This window comes from Vanellus vanellus, assembly GCF_965231255.1.
Source record: "Vanellus vanellus genome assembly, chromosome: 1".
NCBI lineage: Eukaryota > Metazoa > Chordata > Aves > Charadriiformes > Charadriidae > Vanellus > Vanellus vanellus.
In genome coordinates this window covers 111,122,187-111,145,633 of record NC_138905.1, presented here as the reverse complement: position 1 = coordinate 111,145,633, position 23,447 = coordinate 111,122,187, and the positions used below count along the sequence as shown (strand labels likewise).

Here is a 23,447-nt window from a genome sequence, read left to right as displayed (position 1 = left end):
TTTTTGTGCTTCACTTTACTCTCTCTGCAAAACAAACAATACCACTTTCTTCTCAAAGAAAGTCTCGTGTAATTAGATTAGAAGAGGCTCAAGTTTTGGCTTTTCTCACACATACAGGAAGTGAGACAGCAGAATCATAATTCTGGCTGCAGCTTTTAAGCACAACTACAATAAAAATAACCCTCCAGTCCTTCCTACATATTACTCTTTCTTAATAGAGAGTTACTAGGTATGAAGTAAATTATGTAAGGCATATAATGAGACAGAATATTTTGACAGTGGAAATTGATAAATTGTTTCAGTCTCAGCACAAAAAATGAATAATTCTAAACTGGTTACAGAATTTGCTATAGACAAACATGTTCTCTATACATTTAGCTGCATTTTAAAGGGGAACAAAAGACTTTCTAAATACGGCTATATATTCTTTCAGAAGAAACGCGTGTTAATGACAAATGTTATATTATTTGGAAATTGTGACTTGAAGACAAAAAGCTACATGTCAGTGACTGTCTACATTGTTGAAACTAGAAAAAAACACAACCTCTGAGCTTGCACAGAGTTACTTGGCCAAAAAATATAAACGAGCAAATACAGACCTCCAGCCTGGTAACACATTTTGGGCTATCCTGAAATGCTGTGGGGCTTTCAAAGCCATTGACTTTACAAGCTGGTTTACGCCACTTTGGTAGCTCTAATGTAAACAGTCGTCAATAGGTTCAATCATTAATTCAGTGTGAGCTTCAGTGTAGACCACAGAATCATAGAATCATCTAGGCTGGAAGGACCTTTAAGATCAAGTCCAACCATCAACCTAACTCTGCCAAAACCACCACTAAGCACCATGTCTACCCGTCTAGACCATGGGACAGAGCCTATAATTAGCTATAAGGACAATCAAGGTAAGCATAAAATGGTCCTAAAAGCAAATCCATGGGCAACGTAAAGCTGACAGTGCTTAAAGTTTCAAGTGGACGGACTTGCCTATTATTTCTATATAATGCTATTACACTTGTACTAACCACTCTTTCCTGATTATATTTACACACGTTTTATTTTATTTAGAGCATTTGTTTCCTCCTCAGGAAGAGTTAGGACAGGAAGCTGCAACAGAAATGCAGTTCTAATTGTAGAGCTAAACTAAAGGAAATTTATGCAACCTTTCTAAGCTTTCCATAAAAATAAAAAAAAAAGGAAAATAATATGTCAAAATCATAGTCATATCTTACTTCAAGTTATGCAACCATGAAAAAAGAAACCCATCAGGTGCACTATTACTGGTGGGTTTTTTTTGTTTGTTTTGTTTTGTTTTTTTTTTGTTTTGTTTTTTTTGTTTGTTTGTTTGTTTTTTAATTCCTTAAAGCTGTATCTCCTCACAGCTTCTCACATGATTCTCATAAAAGCAGTAGACTCATTTTTACTTCATCGATATCATTCTTGCTTTTTCTCTCCTACAGTAACTTTACTCAAGGCGAAAAATAAATCAAGATACCACCTTTCAAAATATATTTCCATGACCAAATTTGCATGTTTTGTAATACTCAGCAGTAGAGATCTGCCAAAAACAAATCCTTAATACGTACATATACTTCCAAGCAGTGAAACTATCATCAAATCTGAAATTACAAGCAAGCTCTAGGAGAAAGCAATCTTCCCCAGGTCTTTTTTGAACGCTCAGATGCATCAATTTGCAGAGCATTCTGATCATCTTCCAGAGGTTCAGCACACTTTGGCTCATGAGTGTTCTCAAGTGGGACCTTAAGGCATTTTCAATGGGGTTGAAAGTACACAGGAAGCAAACAGATCAGAGAGCACTGTACGGAGAATGTTAAGAGGGTAAATTGCATTCATGTCACAAAGCATTTTCACTTTTGCAAGAATCTAAGCTCTAGGCATTTTGCTGTCACTAAAATACAAGATTTTTTCCTGAACTTCAAATTTGAAGAACACAATGTTTAAAAAGCACATTAAAAAACAGCGTCAGCAGCCACTGCAATTTTTTTTCAAATCTGAGGGAAAGGGGTAAGAGTGTCTATTACAGATCACATAAGCCGTATGAAAAAAAGCTCATATCACCAGATAGGGAGTTTATTCAATAAAATTCACATGTACACACTGAGACAAGTCTTATTTAAATTGTGCAGAGCCACCGAAGCAAGGCTAGGTTTGATAAATTAAAGCTGGATCTTACCGCTGTGCAGCTTGCACTAGTCACTCCTTTCCCACTTGCCCCTTCGGTCCCTGGACAACAGAATGAACTCATTTTATTTACAGTATAAATTGTCCTCCTACTGAGAAGGACAACATTGAACCTCTCAGCAGAGCAAGTTCAGTACATTATATATAGTCCAATTTTAATTATTTAATTTTTCATAACCCACTGAGAAAAAAATTAACTAAAAAGACAAGCAACTTAATTGTCCCCATTTTTCCTTCTGCACGCTCAGGAGGGAAATTCCCAAGGGTTTACTGCCTCAGGAACAAAAAGCTAATGCTACCCCCAAACAGAAGAACATGTGTGGAAGCTATCTTAAGAGTATGATGTTATATACCTACAAGATAAAGACTGCTTCTCAATGCTCTCTGAATTGTTAAGGAAAAAACAAAACTCACTTCACCCAGGCAGCTCTAAAATACTTGCACATACTTTTTAGACAGAGGATAATTTGTTGTTCCAGAGACAGAGTTATGAAGTCAGCTCTCTGGTGGAGAGCCACCTTTTTATGTAACTAAATTAAATCCTCAGTCGATAGGCCACAAAGAGAAACTAAGAGCCCTTCTCCAATCTCTAGAAGCAGCATCTTCATTTTCTTCTTTTTTTGTTTTTACAATGGGCCACAGTGTCTTTTTCTGTGGAAAAGAGGAGTAGCACTAACCATCCTGTTTTATTCATAATATAAAAGCTCCAAAATAAATCTATTGAAGCTTGCACTGAAATGCTTGCTTTAATATTTGTGAAATAGTAATTTAAAATAGTATGAACTAAAATCTACTAAGCAATACTTTAGGGAGCAGGGAAATTCCAGAGAAGCTACCAGTAGATGACGCAAGAATCGAATAATTAACCAGTTTGTCTACATTTAAACCAGAATAACCTTCCGTTCCTCAGATGTCTCTGCTTCGGTTACAGCCCCAGTTTTAAAACCAAATGGAGCGTTTTAAGCAAGACTAAACCAGACCTGATTTATGAAACACTGTTTAAACTACACCATCTTGAACAGGCCAGTATTAACGGCGACTGGTTCCTGTCATTTACATTTCCCCCTCTGAGAGGAACAAAGATTTACAGGGCTTCATTTGAGTACCAACTTTGAATACAGAAACATAGTGGCTTAAGTACCTTATCCTGAATGAATGAAAATTGAAACCCTTTCGACACAACAATGCTGGTCGCAAAGGCTTGCAGAATATATAACATTCACAATTACTAATGACTAATTATCTACTAATTAAACATAAGGGGTATTGCACCCGAACCAATAGCCGCATTGGGATATCACAACATTTCTTTATTCTAAAGGGTAATTAGTGCAAAGCATAAAATAAGACTAGATGTACAAAAAATACGTAAAATTCAGAGCCGTTTGTGAGGGGACAAGGCCTTCTCATCGGAGTTAGGCACTTCAGCATAAGATTCAAGACAACCACCTTACTCAAGAGACAAAGTTTGAATATTGGCATGTACCTACTTAGAGCTAGGTAATAGGAAATACTGAGAATGAAGGAAAAAACGCCAGCTCTACAGCCTTATGTCTCACTTGGACATTAGACATTTTAATCAGAATTTCAAGAAAGTGCCTATATGCACTGGGAATCCAAAACTGGAAAAAAAAAACCAAAACAAAAGTGTCCACACTTTTTCCTGTCTGAGTCTTTTCTTGTGGCTTGAGATTGATTACTTGGTCCTTAAGACAGGTAGTCTCTCATCATGCACTCTTTTACTTCTTAGAAGTTTTATTGCTATTTTACGAATATTTACAAGTAACACCAGAGAGGGGGTTGTGTTTCACAGTAAAGAGAAAGGCGGGTTTGAAAATGCAAGGGAAGTTGTCAGAAGCTTTGGCACAGATTTACTGTGAAATATGACGTATAACTCAATATTTCCTTGCTTATTAGGCATAAATTGAATGCTTCGTAGGAAATTAATATTTCTCTATCCTAAAAAAAGCACACTGAAGGCAGACATTAGGAAAAGGCACCTCTGCACCCTCCTTTTTTACATCATAACACAACACAGGAATGTTGTGATCAGGGAGGTATGGCGTGGGAAACACAATCCAACCAGGACACAGCCTGGATACAGGAGGCAAAAAGAAGCTTAAGAAAGAATGACAAATAAGGTAAGTGCTGTTCATTGTTGAACCTGGTCAAAATAAACCACTTTGCTTGTTGGATCTTCTATAAAAATTGGAGTATTTGATTAGAGAATGCCAACTGAAAAAGGTATTCTAATCATTGTTTTCCTGAGTGGTTCATATTGCAGTGAACAAAAAATAAAAATTAATGAAAAAATCTTTCTGATTTCGAAGAAAACATTTTTATTTCCATGGCATGAAATCCTGAGCTTTGATTTATTCTTCTCATAACAAGAGAGTTCTTACCAAAGTCTCAGCTGGAGCTATTCAGCTTTCCAAAGTCTTCCCTTATGAAGACTCTCCTGTCCATATTAGCAACAACTTCATACTTTGATGGAGTTTTGAAGCAATTCCTTATTTCTTCTACGTAAGGATAAATCTCTCTAAAAATAAGCATTCCTTGGCCAAAATCACATCCAAGCACAACATACTCAGCTCTTTCTCAGTTAAATGATGGAAAATTTCACAAGAAAAGGCAGGAAAGAGTGAAATGAAGAAAAATGAGATAAAACAAAGGTGTGAATAATAGCTTAAAGAAGGGAAAGCTATAGTTTCCTAGTGGCACAGGAAAAGTATGTGTGTGTAAATAGCAGAAACCACACAAGGAAAAGGAATGCAAGAGAGAAAGTAGTATGTTTGTTTTGCTTTTAAATTACACATTGATTTTTTTCTTGGGCTGATACTCTAGGCTCACCCATAACTCCTTCTGATAGGTTTACATGCTGCTTTCTTTTTTTTTATTTTAGAAGGCAAAACTGTTAAAATGCCAAAGTGGTCCCAATTCAGTCTGACGTGCCAAGATCTTGTCAGTAGTCAGTACAGAGAATTTCTCTGTAGCATATAAATAGAAATATTTATGTCTTTTTGTATCAAATCTGGTTTATGTCATGCTATAGTTTAACTATTAATATCACGCTGAAAGGATTAATGCAACAGCAAGTTTCCTAACTTGCAAAATATCTTATATTTTACACTGAGGTTACACAAAAATCCTCTTTTAAAACAGATACTGACAGAGACTAATAGCAGATGCTGTAACTTAATCTGAGAACCCTGATGATGTCAAACCTCTTGAGCATCATATACAGTTTATGGTACAGCACCGTCACAATCCTTCAATGGAATTACAGTTTTGTAACTAATCTCTCCGTATCAGTTACACTACACAGAAACTGGGAAGTCCAAATACAAAGAGACCATAGGTGTGAATGATTGCACTTGAGTCTTTTCTCCCAACCATATTTCTAAGCCCGAGAGTGATAAATGGCACACCAGTTATAAATGGGCAATAGGGTCAGTGGAACTAAAAGCTGAGTTCAACGAAAAGTCACAATTCTTAAGAGTTCAGTAAAAGGCCAGAGACTGATGTTGCAATGCTTAATGATAAATGGCCAAGGTTGTTATACTCCAATTAGAGAAGATACTTGATTGGCAAATAACCGTGGCAATGTGAACGCTACAGCCTCAGACTATCCAAATCACCCTAGTCCCTGTGTTGTCGTTTTCCCATAAAAGTCTAAAGTTTCTCCTTGACAGAAATAAAATAGCCACAAAAAAGTTCTTGCAATCAGGAAATTAATAATATGAATTAAAAATAAATCAGTCACATCTACACTAGTCCACATGATGACACCAAAGTCTGAAAGGAGAGGGGCTTTGTCATTATGTCTATGAACAAGATTTACCACAGCAGACTGGAGGCCAAATCTACTGACAATTCAGCTACCTAAAGTGGGAAGAATTCAGGAAGTAGAATTTAGCCACACAAATTCAAAAGGCTGACCCGGGAAGCAGCTTAACTGAACAAGTCTGCACAGACACCTGAAGCTCTACCTGCGCAGCTCAGAGAAGTGGAAGCTGACAGCATCTTTCTTTGGTGGAAGGGGTATAATGTTTAGAACATTTTCTCAGGAATTGAAAAAATTGGCTTCTAGACCCACCCCATGACTCTCACAGTCCAGGAGCACTTTCCATCCTGTACTAGTACACAATCAGGAGATGAAAACTGATGGATGTGGAAGGAGTGCCAGCAGGTGGGAACTTGAGAACCTGGCTTTTTGCCATTCCTATGCAGGAGGGAAAAATAAGATGATTCTTCATTTCATCTCCAACATTACTTCTATGTTTTAGACAATAGACATGTAAAAATAGTCACTGTGGTGAGGCCTGAAACAAACTTCCTTCCTGCCACAGAAGACCCAGACTCTAGATAAGCTAAATTGGAGACATCTAGAAAAGATTTGCTGAACAGACTTCCCTAGGCTACATTTCCAAGGTTTATTCAGAGGTGGAGGCACCAGATCCCCAGAATCTTCTTATGTCATGATCATGCTTGAATTTGCAGGACCAGGGTCTAAAATTGGATATCAAAAGTGATCATGTACTGTGACACAGAGAAAGAATTGCATTAGGAATTGTCACATGAATTTTCTAAATCCTCTACAAAAGGAACTTAATTTTTGCTTATTGCTTTTTAATGCATCTCTGCAATAACAACAACAACAAAATAGTTCTATGTAAAATATTTTTACATCAAAGTTTGAACAGTAATGAACTAAAAATAGATATATATTTGCCACAAGATTCTTCAAACATGAGGAAGTTTTACATGGGACAGCTATTAATGCTACCTGAACCTGAAAGTATTCTTCAGAGCTGTATATCAGTGCCTACAACAAAATTACATAAAAGAGAAATAATTGGCCATCCTACCTTTCATATTAAAGACTTACATGATAGATTAAATGTCCAAGTAATGCTAAAATAATTCACCTATAAAATGAATGACAAGGCCACAACATTTAAAAGAACTTGCTTACCTTTAAAGACCAGATTTACAATGGGAATCAGAAACACTGTTCATAACATCCAGAACATTGCTTAATGTTATTTTAAATATCGCTATTTAATTTCCCCTATCAAGTCACTCCTTACCATGGAACTCTCCCCTTGTTTTCAGAACTTAACTAAAAAATAGTATATACGTTCTTCAGTAAAACATTCATAATTCAGGAAAAGGGGAAAATAATTCCCCATCTCCCTCACTCGTATATATAGACTGAACACAAAGTCTTTATGTGCTCACATAACATTTGCTAAAGTGTTCGCTCCCTCGTTACAAATACTAAATGGGTAGCTATTCAGTTATTCACTGCAAAGTCACTACCTTTGGTTCACAAAGTTGCTGAACTACAAATTGCTGGAGGTTAGGAAAATGTTCTTGGGAAGTATCACCGTATGCTGATACATTACACATTCTTCCTTAAGCATCCCCTACTGACAATTGTCAAAGATGTAACACAACTCCATGTAGCTTAGCGTTACAACCCCACAGGGCCACACTGATAATACTGGGACTGGTTACAGTCCTGGTGTCACAAACACTACACATGTAGTTAACACCGCTTGCTTTATTCTCATATATCAGAGAATTGTATTTATTATATCAGGTTTTTTGCAATATGCTTTGGAAGACATGCTCATCCTAGTATTAGGGACATGCTTTCATCTAGTTGTGTATTTTGATATCTTACAGTATTTAAAGGGAATTCTTCCAAAGAAGCCTATCTTAGCAAGCAAGCAAGCCAGCCAGCCTGCAATTATTTGACTTAATTTTGTTTCAGTCACTGGCTCCCCTTCTGAAGCATGCCTGAACACTCACCTGGGCACAGCACAGGCAAATCTTGTTTAGTCTGATTCTCCCGCTGCTTCACAGCCAGCAACGTGGGCAGGACAGGCAGGGAGGCGAGGAGCAAGCGGCAGCAGTTTGAGGAGAGGCCGGGGTGGACAGTGAGGGAATAAAGCAAGGAGGAGGCAGCGATGAAAGACAAGAAAACAAGGCTGAAGTTGCATGGATGTCTCCAAACAGATTGATCTAGAACAGGACCGTGGTTCCCATTCATGAAGAGAATGGAAAACACTGAAATAAGAATCAGTTCGCAGAAATCCACTGTTGGGCAGTCATCCCTTCCTCAGAGAACCATTTTGTAGTTCATTTAGTGGTGACTACACTCATTTTGTACAGGAGTGTATTTTTAACATGCTGTATCTGGGATACCATTTAACCTGTCTAATTCATTGCCTCCTTTTGCACTCCCCTCCTTTTCCAGTTCCCTCCCTCATTATCTAGAAACCTTCCACAACATAGCTGGGATCTCATAGACAACCTACTTGCTACGCAACCATAATTCACTCCTTGCGGGTGATCTGAGCAATGCATGGCGTTTGGCAAGTATTCTGCAAGTGGTAGAAGGTAAGGAAGAAATATATGGTCATATGCCCATTCGACCCTCTCAATATTACCCATGTGGTCAGATTATTACAGACTGCCCTACGAACTAACAGAGAAATCCTGTGCAAGATTAAGACTTAAAACAATAAAAATCACATCAGAATGGAAATGGAGGGCTTTCAAAGTTTGTCGTTTATTCCCAATTATTCACTTCAGAATACCCCAGCTCTCAGGGCACACCTCTGAGCCATCCGACATACAGACTCACGTGTCTGATTTGCTCGACATGGGATTTTACGTGGCAGAGAATCCTTTGCATTCAAGTTGTTCCAAAAGTAAATTCTTCTTGGTGATTCAGAAAGGGGGTTTGAACTTTGGTCTCCAAGATGCCAAAGCTGTAGCCTGATCACCAACTATATTGGAGAAAGTACCTCCAGCTCTGCTGGAGCTATTCCACTTCGTATAAACAGAGCAAGAGACCCTGTCTGGACAGCTGGTGGCTGGGGGACACCCTCAGGTCATGCAGAAGAGACAGAAATCTCAGCCTGAACTCTCAGCTTCCTTGTAGAAACTTCCATAATGGTGTTACTTGCTATTTGACAGCAGGACCTTTCTGTCCTCTTCTCTTCCACCCAACCAAAGCATGGTCAGGAAGATTTCTTATTAATCAGAATTAGATCAATTTTCTTTAACCAGAAAATTCCCAATCAGCTCCATTCATACACAGCATAATGGGGCAAACAAAAAACCGTGAAGGCATCCTGACGATTCCTACCTAGAAGCAATCTGTCGAACTGAAAACCAGAATTCATCTTTAGGGAGGTCTGGTTTCTCCCTGACAATTTCAACCTCTGAGACAAAATTAGCAATTTTGAGAGCAAAGATCAACCTCGCTTCGGAATCTAGATATCAGAAGCTGGCAATTGTTGCAAGGCAAACACTGAACTCTGAAGTCCTGCTCTTTCATTTAGTACAGCAGAAGTCCTTATCACTCACGCTTAAACCCCAATGACTTTTCTCCAAAGTGCAGATTGCACTGAAGCTCTCTTGCAAAAGACTCTGAACTTTATCTTTCATTTTGAGAACACTGCTCGAAAAAATACAATTTGGCACTTCAAAAGAGACATCTGACTTGTCCTTGCCTCAAATGATTGCCCCTCATAGCCCTTGAGCAACTGCAGCATTTCAAAGGGAAATGCTCTAGCACCATGTTCATTTGGTATCAGAGAAAGCAGTTAGTCTGTGCTACTGTAATTCCCATTATCATCATCTTTGCAAACGTGCTGCCACTTAGCGAGACATACAGCTTAATTTTCTCAGTCTTGTTTTTAAGCTGTGATACCTAACACGGCTGATACTTAAGATGCAGAAAAGGTGTTTCAATTATTTCTTTTCGTCAAACCTGAAGAAAGTAGTAGCTGCAGCCAGATGGGGTAGAAATAGCTGAAAACCAACATTAAGTTCTTAAAGCTTGTGTTAAAATGTAGTCTGTTATTCTTAAGAAAACAATCATTATCTTTCATCTCAGTGAAATACAATGTCTGTTTACACACATGTATGTGAATGCACACAGACACAGGTTTGGGGGTTTTTTAATGTAAGTGACAGCATGTCAAAACAAACACACTGGTGTATATATCCTTATGCTCTAAAATCATTTGCCATATTTGAAAGAAAATAAAACCGACAAAACAAAAAACCACAAAACCCAGAATCACCAATGTTTTTCTGCATTTCATTTAAAACACTTCATTATCCATACTGCTTTCTATTAGGTTTCTCAAATGTGCTCCATCTGATTTAAAACCTTACAGCAAGGTTACTGAGAGGAACAGAATCAGGTCAGCACATTAAACTAGATTTTTCTTTTACATCGGCTCCCAGGCAAATCTTCAGATTTTCCATGTTATTTACAAGGACATTAAGAAGGTCTTGTTCTTTCTACCTCAGTGATTTATTCTTCCCATATGCAGATGTGGTAATTCTTTAGAAGCTGGCTAATTATATGTCCTAGCAATAACAGTAGGATCTTAACAGAAAAACTTTGATTTACCAACCTTATAAAAACTCTATCCTTACATTTCAGAATCCGATTTTACTATGGGGCATGCTAAATTAGGATAATAAATCTTAAAATAAATTAGCTAAAAAAGTCAGTGTTTGATGTCCCAAGACACGGCTGTAAATATAGTAAATGCTTTTACATAAATATTTGACAATTTGTTAAAAAATACTTTCAAAAATAATTTGTAATATCAGAAGCATCAAAAGTTAAGTTATTGTTAGAAATTACTTAGTAATAATAGGTGCTTTTAAGTGAACACCTACTAGTTTTGTCGAATACACTTTGCGTAGCTGCAGTACACTCCCACACAGAGTTTTGTTAAGAGATGAGGGAAAACAAGACCATCATTCAGCTATATTTATGTTTTTTAAACTAGAATGTATTTTGCATTCAAAAAGGACTAGTTTTTTTTCTAAATGCTGCTAAACTTAGCCTCAACTATGAGCATTCAGTATTAGGGCGCAGATGTCAAATTTTGGAGGTGCTTCTATTCAGATATTTTACACTTGGACCATGTGGACTCTATTCATAACCTTGATTTGACACAAACCACACAACATTTGGAATCACATACGTTTTGCTGACTTGCTTCACTCCGTATTTAAATATTTTAGGGGTCGTTGGTCAACTCGGCTGTCAGAGTCGCAGTCTGGTGGCCAGAGCTCTGTCAAGTTCTTCCTCCTGATCAGGAAAGAGCTGAACAGCTTCTGCCTTATCTTTCCGCTTGCAGAAGCTTGCATCAAGGTAACCCTTCGTGCTTACTAGAATCATAGAATGGTTTGGGTTGGAAGGGACCTTAAAGATCATCCAGTTCCCAATGACAAATAGGTCCAGCTACTCTTGCTGCTACCTAAACATGCTCAGCAGCTTGCACAACTGGACACAAAGCATAAGACCAAACCAGAACAGATTCTTCCCTAGGCTGCTTTTGTTTATATTTAGGGAAAAAAAACACACCTGTTCTTTAGTTACCTGAAGTTACATAGCTCAACAAAAAGTATTTAATATTCTTCCTATAGAACTTGATAGTACATTTATATCAAAGATACTGTTAGCTTGGCTGGAAAATCCCTTAGGAAAAGACCTACCTTATGTGGAGGAGATAAATTAAACCCAAGTGTGCAGCTTGAGACTTTTTTTTTTTCTTCTAAGGATGAATTTATCTCTTCTCAGTTCCCTACCTCTGTGCTCTCTTCTGACCTAATTTTGTCTGTGATAAATGCCAGAGTTTCAGTGGAGTCACTTGAGCTCCTGTAAGAGAAGAACTGAAGTAAAAAATGAATGCACTCAACATTCCTGCTCTGACAGATTGCTTGTCAGGACACTAAAAGCCTTGCAAGGCTATAGGTGAGGTAAAGCCCCAGAACTGCCATTCTTTAGACAAAATTGCATTTCAGTTTTCTACTAATTATTCTGTACTAACGTAATGAGGTTAAAGCTCATTCAGACTAACTAAGCAGGTCTACGGTTTGTACAGGTCTGATACAGGCTGTTTTATAGGATTCATTCCCAGGGGTATTGCACGTCTAGAGGACATTCAAATTAAATTTCAGCCTTGGTTTAGTCAGCGGAAAGACAACAAACGCCTTCTGCTGAGAGGCACCGCAAAGCACAGCTGGCCAAAGAACTTTCTCAATTTAACTACTTTCTGTTCTTTCCCTATCCAAGCACTTTACAGGGAATGTTTGTCACTTGCTGACAGAGGGTCAGCAAATAGCATGAAAGACTGAACACTGCTGCATCTGCTTTTGCAGATGAGCAGAAATGAGCAGAAAATAATCACGGAAGGTGCAGGGTGGCTTCCCGCCCAATCCTTCTGGATGGATCCCGAGGTGCGGTGGAGGACCTACCACCAAAGCCCACGTCACAAGATGAGGCAGGTAAGAAAGCTCAGATGCATCAGGTAACAAAAACACAAAAAGGGCCGTACCGGCCAGGGCCAAAAGCTCTTCCAGCCCCATATCCTGCCCCTGACGCGATCCAGTAATGAATCCTAGGGGAAAGACCGAGGCAAGCGCATTGTGATTTTTCCCTTATGTACTCCCAGCTTCTGACACCCTGCAGCCTTGGCGCTTACAGAATCAGCAGTTGTTTCTTTCCAAGGCTACCACCAACATACTGCTCACCCATGTTAAAATCCTCCCGGGTTTATAGGACTTATTTAGCTCTACCTCAACAAGAGTAAAGTCCCTCCTAGAGCAAAGACTTCAGCTGGAGGGGAAGATTGAAGAAAGTAGATCAGATAATCTCATAGTCACACGATACATGTAAGGAGAAAGAGTCTGTCTCTAGAAACCGTCCCAAGGTATGTGACACAGAGTATTATGAAACAGTTGGTGGGGGGCCAACAATTAAATAATATGTGGCTACATGATATATAATCCTAAGTCTTAAGATAATTTAATAGAAACATTATTAAAGGATTGTTTACAGTAGAAACTGCACTAAACTGCTATTTTAATACAACGATCAGGTTCACTGATCCACTACAAACACTGCAAACTAGTTTTACCTTATCAGAAAACATGCAAGTATATGACTATTCTTCTAAAGTCTCGGTTTGCTGAACAGGCAAACATTGTGTTACTTAGGAGCAAGAAAGGAATACCCAGCTCCATCTCTTATTAGCAAAGAAAAAAATAAAAAAATCTGCAAGACATCTTACCTGAAGCACACGAGAACAAAAGTTGGTTGCTTATGCTGCTAACACACACTCAGTTCGTATGAGATGAGCAAGAAAATATTTTCACATGAAAAGCAAGATATCCTCCATTAGAACAGCTCCGTTCTTCGCAGAGCATCACGTCAATCCTCTGAAAATACAAAAATAAATGAAAAGATAACCTTTTTTTAAGGAATAGGTTTATCGGGTTTTTGAACTAATAGTAAAAAGCAGTATTGTAGTTATGTTAAGGGTACAGTGCTTCCCAAGCCTATATGATAAAATTCCTCAATGTCTTAAAAGATTGACTGAGGCTCTGAAAAGTCAATATTTAATAATACGTGTCAAGTCTGACTTTCAGATGCCCAAGCGATCATTTAAAAAAGAAAATAAAATCAATATTTAAAACAGTACGGCTACAGCTCTTCTGCACTTCATTATTGCTAGAAAGATGGGTAAATTCACACGACTATTGCAAAACAGCGCATGCACATTGCTTATCCAGGTCTGCAAGTTTTGATGATACCTAAGAGGAACACATTTGTGAAAGCATTTATAGTTCACTTTCTTGTTTTTGAAGGAAGAGCAGATCGCTTTTGTATATCCTACGCTTAGACGTTTCTTCACCCCCTAGAAAGTATTTGGATTTTCAAAGGTTTAAGGAAATTAAGTGGTGTCCCCTAAGGTGTTTACTGTAGTAGTGTCTCTTTTGAAAGCTCACCCTAAATTAAAAGGAAAATGTAAAAGTCAGAGACATAGGTGTATTAATCTCTTACACCATGCTTCCCCATTTTTTTTCACAGTACTTAAATACCCAAGCCAAACAAAAGCACCCCGATCATGTAGAGCTTCATAAGAGATAGTCAGCTTTAAAGAAAAAAAACAATCAATCAAACAAAAAACCCCACCAAACCCCAAAACCAAAAAGCCAGCATGACTTGGGCACTCCTCATTCTTCTACAGCAATGAGATTTAAAGACCCAACGGCTTCATTCACTTCTGATGTCAGAATAATAATATTTCTTTTCGAATAACAAACTATTCTATTACTTATACAACATGCAATCAGTATGAGAATACCAGCTATAGAAAACACTGCAGCAATATATTCAAAACTTCACATTGTTGCTGTTACATGTTTTCCCAGCTCTGGCATTTGTTTTATAAACACTTGTTGACTTGTACTTGAATTGTTCGGGCCCTCAAAACTTTTCCTCAAATTGCTGAATAGGATTTTAGAAAAAGCAGTTGGGACTGCAGTAGAAAAAGGAAATGAAAATCATGTTTTACATATGTCTCACGTTGCGTTCTGCCTTCCACGATTATAGAGACAACAGGATTTCCAAAACCGGGATTTGAAACTGCGCGTTTCCTCCACTTCGAAATCAAGAAGGGCATTTACCTCTGAGAATTGGAGGAGGAAGTTACAGGAATACATTCAACACCAGTTTGTAAAGCAAAATATTGACACAGAGGTTGTTATTATTTTTATTAATATTTTTTTTAAAAGCACCGGAAGCACTTAGCACCAGAAACTAACAGGACTAACGACAGCTAAAACTCATCTTCCTTATATGTCCATACCACAACAGGCGTCCTGGTAAGGCAACAGGCTTCGGCTGCTACCTAGCCATTTCCCAGCCCAGCCCCAAAGATGTTTTGCAAGGAAGCGTCAACTGCGTGAAAACGACTCCTGTGAATCTGTCCGGCTTCTGCGGCGCCATCAGTACGGAAGCAGTGACTCCAGATTCAGATCTCTTCCTTCTTCTCTGTAATCCCTGAGAAGTTTAGGAGTTGTCTCAGCACGTTTATGCCACTTACTCCCAAGAGGAGTTGGCACAGCGGTTTGATCTACTACGACTAAGAGGACTGGAAAGCAGCAAATTCTGACACGAGTGGTGACAGCAAAGCTTCTCCTCCCCACCCCCTCCTTCAGGAGGAGAGAAGTACAACTAAATAAGGACTAAAAGCTGGATCCTAGGACCAGCTGTCACTAAATGGCCATTTCAAAAAGGTTGTTTTGCATTGGTATCCAAGTCGCTGCTGCTGTTTATGCAAACAGTGATCCATGGTAGCCATGCAAAAAGCCACGCACCAAACACGTCTGACCTCTGGAATCTTACAGTTCACTTGGGACACAAAGGCTTTAACAGAGGTAAAAGGTACAAACTCAGAAGTTGAAAATGACAGTTTAAGTCCCACTTTTATCTTCAGTATTTACCCCCAAAAATAGCTTGGCTGAAATTCCATTTAGCACAGAAATAGCTAAACAGCTGAATAATTCCCTATGGTTCACACACACCAATAGTTTTAATACTGGCATAATAAAACTGAATTTTAATTTACTTTGACAATACAGTTATTCTAAAATGAGTTTTGTTCTGCTTTCAACTATGTTTTAAATAACATTTTCTTTCACATTACCTATAAAGTGACAATGTTATTCAAGAGAAAAATTACACATTAGACTTGAATTGGGAATATATCAGACACCGAGGGCTAACTAACATTCTGAAAATTGTGTTTGTTCCACATAGCACTCCAAAACTTGTATACTTGTATGTCACCTATTATCTGTGCAGATTTTTCACGGTTTCCTTTACACTTTTTATATGCTTCATTACTTTGAAAGTGATTTAAAAAATTACTAATATTTCAAAAATCAAAACAGAACAAAAAAAATCTTTAAATAATTTTTAAGGTTGCATATTTACAGAGGTCTGAGCAGCTGTGAACAAAAATATTGATTATCAGCTTTCAAGATGGAATCACCGAGCCATTACAAACAAATTTGCTCGCATGGCAACCTACCTCCATCCTGAACTTGTTAAAATGTGAGTCTGAAGCTTTTTTCTTTTTCTGAACATACAGTATATTCCATTTTCTGCTTTGTGGAGAAAGAATCAGAATATACACACAAATACACGCATATATGTACACATTTGTGCCAATCCCAGACTATAGCCAGCAACCGTTCTGTCACATCCGTAGGAGGAATGAATGAAGACTGTCTCGACAACACATAATCAAGACCTGTTTTACAACTATTTTAGGGTTTCTTGAGAGGGAAACCGGAGCATTCAACCAGCTTCTCTGGAAGCTCATGGCTCTACAATTAAGTCTCAATACCCAGATCAGAAATGTAGTCCTCAAACACATGGCCTAACCTTATTTTTCTTTTATTTCTGCTCAGCTTCCTTTCTGTTCACTGGGGAGCACATATCTTTCTCAGCTCTGTCTTTTAAAATGACAAGATGTTCAGGATAGCTATTCACTCTTGCCATTAGTGATTTTAGTACACTAACAGCAGAACTTCCCTCTGAGCTGGGGTTTCAAGCATGTGCTGCAACACAAAGCGGGGGGTGATGATGAGACTACACATCTCCAAGCTTTGTGTTCCTCCCTGCCACAAGTGAGTGTCAGGTCAAATTGCTGAAGGGCTGTATTTGCTCGGGGATCCCTTGCTCATAAACTATGACAGAAAATACGTGGCTCTCCAAAATTGGAAGCACGTTTCCAAGAAGTGCATAATCAATTTTCCAGAGGAGGAATAGGGCAGGAATCTATTTTTCATACTTTAATAATCCCTCATTACAACATATCGCATTAAGATTTTTCCAAGCGTGCGTCATTTCAGACTGTACAGGTTACAACTACACATTCCCACCGAACGTTTCCATTACAGCATAAACTTCACTGACTGAACCACACAGAAGACTTACAAGCCTTGATAGACGAAGAGGGGATAGTGCTGCACCGTGTTAGTTTTAACACACAGGACAGTGAATCAGGTCAGAAATCTCCCAGTATAGTCTAGAAAGAGCTTAACAACAGCAAAAACGAAGACTATAATGACAAAAAACAATTTACTGCACTTCTGTTCTGCAACAAGGCACACGTATAGCTGGTAATAACGTAAGGGCAGGTAAAGTACTGTTTGTTTGGAGTTTCTATTAAAAAAAAAAAAAAAGAATAAAATTGCTGGGTTTATTTTATTTCTCCCACTGCTGTAAGAACTCCATTAAGAAAAATCCCATATCTCAGCCTGGTGTTCCACAGGTTGCTCACTCCAGGCTGAACCCAGCAAACTTGCATGAAAAGAACAAAAATCCTTGTGATAAAAGAACTGAGTGTTATTACTGCATGCACTAACTCCATCCCTGACTTTTGGCAAACCTTCTCTCTGACTGTTTTGTCATGAGCATGATATGCAACTGAAGAAAGTTACTGCTACTTTTCAGCAAGGCATTTGGAAGTGGAACTACGGAAAAAGCTCAGTACCAGAAGTATGACATATTTCCTTCTATTCAGTGCCAGGATTTTGATAGAGCAGGCTGGCAGCTGAGGACCGCGGTCAGCCCTCGAGCTTTCCGTTTGCAAAGGGACTGAAGTCCATCGTCACCAGGCTGACAGCCGTATGACGTGCTGCCAGCAATCCACAGCGTGACATGGCTGGGAGGGTAAGGCTGAGCTCTGCGCAGCTGGCAGAGCATCTTCCTTGGTCAAGAAAGCAGGAAGGAAAGCAGCAAGCGGAGAGCAGCTGCTGTGTCAATGAAACCCATCAAATAGCAGCTCTTTAGAAGGGACACCACAACTGGCCTCGTGCTGGCCTCAGTTTTCCAGCTCTCGCAGAGTGCTAAAACTTACAAGCAGGGGAGAAGTATTACGGCAAGAAACAAAAGTGCAACGGGTCTTAAGAGTTGGGTTTTTTTGACTTTTTGCTGATATATGAAAACCGAATATCAGATTTTCTGCTGTAGATTCAGGTTCTATTTAATAGGGCAAGTTTGAGTAAGTAGCCGTGTATCTTTTTTCCTGCCCATATGACTTCATATACTGCAAAGTTGTTACGGGAGGAAGAAAATTTCAGAAGTCCTGAAAAAGAGGAGAAATACTTGCAGGAAACCTCTTGCAGACACGCCACAGCAGACCAAATTCCATCCATCTTTACGATTTTGATCATGAGCTTATCTAAACATCTCAGGTTATCTCTGACATTTTCATACAGTGCTATTTTGGCCTTACACATGTGGCACTGAGTGGCACAGAGGAGCAAACATTGAGCACCACTTAAATTCATCAAGAATGAAAAAGTCACCAACAGTCCTGGTCCAAAAATTGTAAAAGGCTAATTGCACCTTCCAGCATGTCCAGCAAATAATATTAGGCTGCTTTGTAGCTTTTGTCTCCATGACAACTTTGTCCAGTCGTGCACTGAAACGTGCATCTCGGGGTTTTGTGTAGGAGGAACTCCTTACTGTCTGTGGGATGAAGAAACGTTGTGCCACATGCCACAGGAAAGGTAAACACAAAGGCAAGACCAAGTCAAAGGCCAGAAAAACTCTCTTTGGGGAGAGTTTTCTTTCTTCATTCGCACTCCTGGTAAAACCTCAGCTAGGTTCAATAGAGGTAATCGATGCAGAAGGTAAGGCAGAAAGTTATCTGGGCCTACACCCAGCCCGGTGTTACTTGCTGAGAACCTGCACTCGTGCACAGCTCCACCCTCCTCCCCTGCACCCCCGGTCATGGCAGAGCGGAGCCACCGACATTTTCCCTGCCCTCCCTTCCCCAAGGAGCGACCCGACCCTTGCCTGCCCTCCGCTTCTCAGCCCTGCAAGTGGAACCAATAGCTGGCTGAAAATTAGCTCAGCACATGCTGACATACCACTCTGGAGAACCTATTTAAAAGGTTAATAACTTTTTAAATCCAATTAGAGAGTCTAATTAGCTAAAGTAATCTTTGGTCTGCCTACTAAATCTCAAACCAGGTGAACGCAATGAAGATTAATCTCTTCTCTGTTTTTTCTTAGGCACCAAATAGGATGCTGGAGTCCACCAATCACCTCTGCGTTCAGGGAGGCACTGCGATGACACCTTCTTCAGAGCAAGTTCAAATACAGCAGAAAAGCTCAAGCCACAGACCTTGTGTGCCAGTGTGACGGTTGAAGTACTTCAATCCTGACAAGCGGATAGGGGACACTTACATACATGCTAGAATAGAGACAAAATTGCCATTTTTGGAGCAGCTAGCGTGGCACATTGGGGATTTTCTAGGAACACTAGCACTTAAAAATACGGTATTCAAAATTATAGACACCAATTTTATTTCTTCACTCAAGTATTTCTGTGGACATTTTCCTTTGTGACTTAGACCGAGTCAGATCATCCTGTTTTCACTATTGTTCATTCACACGTATGCATTTCTAGACAGGCAAGAAACCTATTAGTTACCAACCTACTAACTAGTTAGTAAGTGCTGGACATCCACTGAAATACCTTCCATAATTTCATACAGTATTTTTTCTCTTTCATGCTAGGCATCAATAGCAGCTGTAAAAAACAAACAAACAAACAAACAAACAAACAAGCAAACTGAAATAACTATTTTTCTACAAACATAAAGGAAACTCCAAGAAAAGTTCCTTGAAAGCTTCCAGCATATGGCTATCCTGAATTAGCACACAACCTCAAGGTAGAAAGGTGAAATTCACAATATGTCAGATTATTTTTAAACATTTTCTAATAAATATCTTTTTGATTCTCTTGGTTGCAAGCAGCCCAGGGTCTCAGCAAGCAGTTTCCTAGGAATGTTTCCTGGGAGCTGGCACATCCTGCCAAAGCCAGGTGATTGGTACCAATCAAAAAGGAAATTTCAGAGCAAAAGGGCCACAGCTAAAAACCTAAAAACGTTGCACTACCAATCACTGGCCGTTTTTAAAATCAGGCAGTTGTTAAGTATGAATGGCAACACTAACAACTGCCATTAGAACAAACTATTGAAAGAAGCTGCCTACCCTAACAAAATACCTAATCACTTCAGGCTTTTTGTGGTAAAATCTACACCGCATTTCCAGTCTAAGGAAAGGACGAAATTGTTCTGGTTCACATGAAGACATCAGCAAAAAGCGTAAAATTATTTCACCTTGCTGCAGCCAGATGCAGGTATGAAGTCTCACGAGAAAAAAAAAAAAAAAAAAAAAAAAGAAAACCGAAAAAACAACAAAACCCCCAAACAATGTCTATGGGGCCTCTAAAGTGCCCTTCTGCCCAGGCTGAGCAACGCATAGCATTAACTGGTGAAAAATCAGACGTATTTTAAAACACCTCTGGCTTTTTAAGGACGCAAAGAGCTTTGCTGCTCATTCAAGAAGGAAGCACGGAGACGTTCTGCACAAAATTCCCTTTGCGCATCCCGGTAGAAGTTGGAAGAGGTGAGCAGCTGCCGCCGGCACACACATCCTCGGACCTGCCAAGACTCGGAGAAACGAAGAAAATAAAAGCAAAAGGTAACTTCTATACTTCCCCCCATCCCCTTCCTCCTCCGGCTGGAGCCCCACTGGCCGGCAGGGGTCCCTCCAGCCCCGCCGAAGGCGCCAGGGCCGCCCCCGCCGCCGCGGGATGCGGGGGGTGATGCTGTCCGGCAGCGCCCGTGGCCCGCGGGGACCGGACTGGTCCCCCGCCACCCACCCACCCGCTCCCCGCCACCAAATCTCGCTGCTCTCGGGAACCGCAGCCACCCCGCGGCTTCCGTGGCAAGAGCGAGTTTGTCGCCGCGTCCTAAAAGACAACCGACGGTCCGGCGGGGTGCCCGAAGAATCACGCTCGTGGGAAATCTGCCCCGAAGCGTAGGACGTGGGATCTCCTGCCTACCTGCGACTGGAAATCTTTTGCCTAAACGCGGAGAGCATCCCACAGCCTTGCAGAACTACGACCCAAGCACAAGCACAAGCACCCGCCTCCAGCTGGTGTTCTGCAGTTTCTCATCACCCAAAATACTTTCGGTAAATCTATACAGACAGAAGAAATTTTAAAATATTTCAGAATCCTTTTCCCCTGGAGATTAAAACCCCCACAGCCTTCCCAGATAAACAGCTGTCTCCATCACCGAGGGAAGCCTTCACGTTTTTCATGGAGCACGGCAGTGATACGCTTCAGCCCTTAGCAGACCCTATTCCCCAAGACAATACATCATCAGAGACTCTGAAGCAATCGCTTACTCCATTAGGCTCTCTAGAAAACATAGTACGTATGACAGGCAGAAAACAAAACCAAAGCCAGTCCAGACAAAACCCATAGGCACAGTAAAATCTGCAATTTAAAAGCATTGTCCATAATAGATGTGGTTTATACACTTGAAGAAAAGAGGCTGTCCAAATTAATGCATTCATTTTAAATTATTTCCTATGTAGGTCAGCTGAAAAGCTCAACAGGAAAGTTAAAAAAAAAAAAAAAAAAAAAGATTATGTATAGACTGTCACTGAGCTCTCCAGTGAAAACTTCCAGATTTGTTCAAAATTGAACAAATAGGAAACTTCAAGTATGGTAACTGTATTCCTCATGGTTAGGCTGTTGCCATGTAAGATTTTTCAGAAAGCAAAGGTTCCCATTTCAGCAAATCTGCGTTCATTTGCAGTCTGTCTGATGTCATTTTAACCTGAGTGTTTATCTTTCTCCGGTGCAAGAGGCCTTCTGCTAATGCTGAAATTCGTAACTCGGGGACTTAACACGTAGAAGCAGCTTCCCATACACAACTTGATAATCTCCTACACAACCCTTCTGCACATGCTGTCGGCACATTAGCTATTACTCTGGAGAACCATGAAAACTATGTCATGACAGCATGCTGTGCTGATGTCAAAGCCTAGTGCCAAGTCTAACTACACCAAGTGGTACAGGGAGCTCTGTCATTACCTACGGAGAGAGGCCGCAGACCACCAGAAGAGCTATCCCATTACAAGCTCGTGGCTCTTAACACTGTCCAAGATGCCTGTAAGACCTAAAGTTGATGTTTTATTCCAAAGAAGCTTTTGCGGAGTCACAACATACAGGTTTCTTGTTACTGGGAACTATTTTCCAGGGGTTGTTCAGCCTGGAGAAGAGAAGACTCCGTGGAGACCTTATTGCAGCCTTCCAGTACCTAAAGGGGGCCTACAGGAGAGCTGGGGAAGGACTTTTTACAAGGGCATGTAGCGATAGGACGAGGGGGAATGGCTTGAAACTGGAAGAAGGTAGATTTAGATTAGATATTAAGAAGAAATTTTTCACTCTAAGGGTGGTGAGGCACTGGAACAGGCTGCCCAGAGAAGTTGTGGCTGCCCCATCCCTGGAGGTGTTCAAGGCCAGGCTGGATGGGGCTTTGAGCAACCTGGTCTAGGGGAAGGTGTCCCTGCGCATGGCAGGGGGGTTGGAACACAATGATCTTCAAGGTCCCTTCCAACAAAAAACATTCTATGATCCTATGATTACTAGTGAAGGGAGGGGAAGGAGTCAGGTCCTGCAAAGACCTCTTCATCAGTGAGCTGAAATATAACCAGTAACTGATGAAATCTGAAAATGCTGTAAAATTTGAAAGAAGGATATACATTGCCATGAGTCAGTCAGTCAATTAGTGTAGCTGAGACTACTCAATGAGCTGGATTCAACTGAGTGCAGGTTTAATATAGGATCTTCTACTTCACTATTTAGGAAGCAAGAACATCACTTCACTTACCCAGCAGGGCTAGTAACCTAGAGAGGAGAGGCTCAGAACAGACTTAAAAAGAAGTAAAAATGAGCTTGCAGTTGTGAGACCTAACAGGAGAGTGGCAAAGCAGGCACTCGGCCAACGAAGCAGGCCGCTGGTGGACAGACATGCCAGCTCTGTGCCTGCTCCACGGACGCATGAGCCTGGAGTCACAGTTCTGCAGATGACAAGAGGAAGGAGGGGAAGGGCCAGTGTGTGGGCAGCGTCTTCTATGGAAAAGAGAGGGCTTCTCCCAACTGTTGCCATCCTTCCCACTTCCAGAAACAGCATGCCTGGCTCCCCAGGGCTCCTGTCCAAGATGCGCCCATTTCCTCTCCCTCTTCTACAGCAGAACGGAGCCCTGTACTCCGTCCCTCATGGCCAAGTCCAGCTTTGCCTACATTGCTGAGACTCCTTGAGTCTCCTCTGGGCAAAGAGCCTGGGGTTGATCAAAGGCAAGGTGCGGGAACGCAGCAGCTTTCACTCTCCTGCTCTGCAGAAATCCTGAAGGAATACCTCTGCCTGTTCACACCTCTGAGTGTTTCTGTAGTTATAACACCTCTCATTTCTTTTCTGATCTCTCCTGGGATCAAATCCCACGATACTTTCACTCTGGAAAGAGGTGTTAGACT

General features: G+C 40.3%; 1 long non-coding RNA gene across 1 annotated transcript; it reads right to left on the bottom strand.

Annotated features, from left to right (window-relative positions):
• Nucleotides 1–2,214: 2,214 nt before the first annotated feature.
• LOC309681150 lies at nucleotides 2,215–11,843 on the bottom strand. Its single transcript, XR_014270022.1, has 3 exons — nucleotides 11,740–11,843; nucleotides 11,226–11,332; nucleotides 2,215–2,241 (listed from the first exon to the last, which is right to left on the bottom strand). It is a non-coding gene; the product is annotated as an uncharacterized lncRNA (long non-coding RNA).
• Nucleotides 11,844–23,447: the final 11,604 nt, after the last annotated feature.